Raw genomic sequence first — 4,730 nt, 5'->3', positions numbered from 1 at the left:
TAATAACAAATATTCTTTAATACGTGTTCTATCACATTTTTAAGAGGTGAAATACGTTTTAGAAAAAAATTGGTTTTTTTTTCTTTCAAAGCGAATATCGTTGTAACTATGAGAGATAGAAACAAATGTGTGAAATAAAAGTTAAATGATTTCAAGAGTACTTTATAATAATAGTTAAAAATTTTGTTTAATAAAAAATTTTTATTTATAAAAAATAAAAATGAAAAATTTTTTTAATTGTAACTATTAAGTACTCTTACAAAATCATTCAACTTTTAAACTTTTTTTCTATCTCTTAGAGTTTCGATGATATTCATTTTGAAAGAAAAAACATTTTTTTTTTCTAAGGGATGTTTTATTCCTTAAAAGTTCGATAGGGCACGAATAAAAAGGTACATGTCCTTTGTTTTTGTCTACAAAACTATATATATTAAAAATTCATAAAAATCGGAGAGGAATACTTGGGTCCCTTTCTTTGTTAATCAAAATCACAGAAAAGTATATTTGTTTCCATATTTTATTAAGTTACGTAGAAGTTTCTTCTCCGTAATACAGTTAAAGAATAAAAAAGAGAGACCTAGGTAAGATCGTAAAACTTGCGGTTATAAATATCAATCTCAGTTTTTTTATATACCGAAAGATATACATAAGTCCATTTCTGCAAAGAGCCATCATACGATGAGTTATATTTTTAGGTAAGGGATGCATGACTTTGATACATTTCTTTTCTTTGTAGTTGCTTCTTCTCTCTTCGAAAATTTTCAAACTCACGAAACTGCTTGAACTTTTTCCTAGGCCATCGAGCTTATTCTCATTTTGCACTTTTCTCTTTCATTCACGATATCACAAAGAGTTATGGCAAACACCGAATGCAGTTTCCACCGTCTATTTGATAATAACACGAAATTGATTTTATCAACGGTTTTATCAACTTCGAGTCGATTGCACTACCAAACTTCAATTTTATTAACGCGTTGGAAACGTTCCTATCATAACTACATAGCAAAATTTGATTATTCATTTATTTATACAAAGACATAGGTTGTTTTCTTTACATTATAATATTTTACGTATACTTAAAAAATAAAAATAAAACAAAAATGCAGGACATTTTTAAAGTAATGTGCATATTTCTTTTACAATAGTAATAAATCTTTAGATAAAAGTTTAAGGTCATTTTATTTCGATAAATCTCTAGAAAATTATGGTATTCACCATTTTCTCTTTATCTGCATATATCCTTGATCGCTAAGAGAATTCATATATGCATACAAAGCACATAGCTCGAAACTTCTTCGGTTTCGAGACAATTTCAAAGAACTTTGCCTGAACGGGACAAGTAGCTTTACGAGCGATCTACTAGCCATTTTATCACTTACAATGACTAGTGTGTTTGTGAACTTTGTGGTAGGATTGTAACGGTTATAAAGTGCACAAGTACATTGACGTAAATTTTCGAAATTGATGGTCTCATTAATTGTTGGCATACTGTCGTTAGATCGTAGTTAAGATAAAGAGACAATTGGTGGTATATAACCCAATCGAATTCTATATATTTTTTGATCTCCATTGAGACTATTAGAACTGTCACGTGAATTTACAGTCATCATGAAATTTATATTAAATACAGAAAAAAATAAGCTTATTAACTTTTCTAATTTGATGCAGTAAGTTAGAAAGTTAGTTAAAGTGATTACTCCGATAAAAATTATAAATTATACAAAAAAAGATAACACGGTATGCTCACGAAAATTTTCAAAGATTACATGGATTTGGTTGTCAGGAACACGACCCTCTATCATTTCCCCAAGGGATTTGGCAAAGTTATATCTTATAAGAAAGGGTTTATTTAAAGTTGTGAATTTTGAGTAGTACAAGTAACGCGATTTTTATGACTAAAGCCAAATATAATCACAAATACTCACACACGCACATACATACGCATGCGCGCAAACGAACGTGGTGCAAACATATAGATGCAACTTTTTTCGTAACAAATGAATTTTGCATGTGTGTATTTGTGATTATATTTGACTCTTTAAAAATATTTTAAAAACACATTATTTGTACTCCTTAAAATTCACAATTTTAAATCGCTCTATTCTTATAAAATCTATCTTCGCCAAATTCCTTGGAAAAATAATAGAGAACCGTATTCCCGACACAATTAAACTCATGTGACTTTTGGAAAATTTTAGAAGTTAAAATTGAGCACGTTAAAATTGAGTAGTATAATAAACAAATCTACTGTTTAGATATAATAAAAATATGTATATATCTTTTCATATGCTTGTACTTTTACCTGCCCTTCTCTCTTCTCCAAAATTATTTTTATATTTTGAAATACATTTTTAAAACTAATTCAAATCTAAAAACGCGATACTCTTTCGCGACAAATATATAGCAAGAACTTCACAGGAGAAAGTCATAGCGCATCCTTTACTGAAGAAATCTTTTTCAGAAGTAACTCTATTTATATTTTTCAATAAGATTAGTTTAAAAAAAATTTTTGATAATTAGCTTATAAAATTTGTCATTATCTTCATTTTCCACTGTGAGCAGAAATTCATCGCGTTTACTTTTGATATATAATAAGTATCAATTTTATTACATTCTAAAATTACATTTTTAATTTCTGTTTTTATGCAACTCGCGTATTAACATTCGGCAAATTTTATTCACAAACACAACTAATGCATGTATTTCTTCTTTGCCTGTTTCAGATACTAACATAACCGAACTCACAACACACTAACCAACTACGTCTTTCGAGAACAAGCATTATGATCTCGTTCAGGGCTTCACGTCAACGCCCTAAGTCCTGAATGCGAAAAAGGTTTATTGCACTCTGTGCAATAAAAAGCAAATCGGGGAAAACATATTATTCAATGAATAAATTTGTCGATCTACTAAATAAATCGTGGGTCGCCGCAATCTAGTCCACGGATGTTCTATCGTGAGAATTGGTTTGAATCTATTATTTCTGAAAAAAATAGGCGACGTGTTTGAAGTGTTGGAAGAAGTGTTAGGGTGAGCATTAGTAGAATTTTCAGAAAAAATCTTTTTTTAAACATATTTATTTAATTTAAACCTCTTTAATAAAACCTGATATAATTAAATACATATACTTGTGCGGATGTACTTGTTGTTAACTTTATAATATCATTTTGATAAGATATTGGCAGATTTATCAATAACCATTAAGCCACAATTGTACATCAGGCAGTTGCTAAGTATGTTAATGTAATATTAGTGGGGAAGAGTTGCCAAATACGTACTACTTAAACTTTTTCGTTATACTTTCTATTTGACATTAATTTGTACGCAAATATTGGAAATTATATCTTGACATTTTATCTATTATTATATAATTGAAAAGATAGGCGAAATAAAGCCTTACAAAATCTTGATATTAATACAAATTAAAATAACTTTTTTATTATACACAAATGGGTACAATATTGAATTTATGTAATGTCTTTAATAAGTTACACGTTACAATACTTCTGTATTACGATCAATATTATATGAAAAAGCTAATTGCAGGAAAAGGGTCTAAATAGAATTATGCCTATATTCCGCCAATCCCCTCAATTATTATATATTAACTACCGCGTAGATTCCTATTTTCCGAAATATTTTATACTTTAATTTGTTAAATATTGAGGAGTCTGATTCCATTATATTTGCTATTATTTATATGTTCAACTTTTTACCAAATTAATTTGTTATAAAGTATGACTTATCTTCTAAATCATATTTATTTTGAAAGTATCGAATTTATGAAAATTATTTAAAATTTTTTTTGTGATTTGTATTTATATCATTTATTATCAGTCTTATCTTGTGATAGTACAATTTAAAAAAATGATAGATTTTATAAAAATAATTTATTTAATCTTTCTAATAATTACAAATATGCATATGTACACACAACAACTATAAAAAAATATTTTATAATCCCTCCCCTCCCCCTTCTTTTATGAATGTATAAAAATTCTGGTTAAAACTGTATGATTATATTATTAATTACATAAATCGATCGTAAATTAACATCAATTGTACATGATTTTTAAAGTACTACTTATATACATAAAACATAACATGTTAAATTTTTGTCTATTCATTTATTTTTATATTTTTGTCATTAAATATTATTTATATTAAATAATAACAATATAAAATAATAATATAAAATATTAATAATATAAATAAAAATATTGTTACATTATCATATAAAGTATGATTTAGGCGACTGGTATATATTCAGTAACTCTCCTCTAATTACATATAATTCAAAATTTTTACTTTAAATAAGAAGCTTTTTTTCTGTAAAAAAAAGATTATGCATTAAAATTGCAATATAGTGGGTAAAAGCGTAGAAAGCTTCTTCCGTTCTAAATTGCGATTTTTATAAATTGTCGGCCATTTGAAGCAAATTTCGGCAAATTTCGAGAGTGCCGATGTATCTGACCGGAAAGTCCGTTTCTGGTATAGAAGCAGACGGAAGCGCAGAAAAAGCAAGAAAATTCGCTGACACCACACGTTCATATGTACAGCTTCTATTGAGAAAATCGATCGCACCGGGAGTCACTAAAGCGAACAAAAAATTCGTATAATATATTATTTTCTAAAAGTGCTTATGAGACAGCGTATATTTACATAAAATTATATATAACAAATTATAACAATTCTATATATCACGAAAAGTATAGCAGATATAAACTTAC

This window comes from Trachymyrmex septentrionalis, unplaced genomic scaffold, assembly GCF_001594115.1.
Source record: "Trachymyrmex septentrionalis isolate Tsep2-gDNA-1 unplaced genomic scaffold, Tsep1.0 scaffold22, whole genome shotgun sequence".
In the NCBI taxonomy this organism is placed as follows: domain Eukaryota; kingdom Metazoa; phylum Arthropoda; class Insecta; order Hymenoptera; family Formicidae; genus Trachymyrmex; species Trachymyrmex septentrionalis.
The sequence above is the reverse complement of the archived record's forward strand: the minus strand, read 5'-3'. Positions refer to the sequence as shown.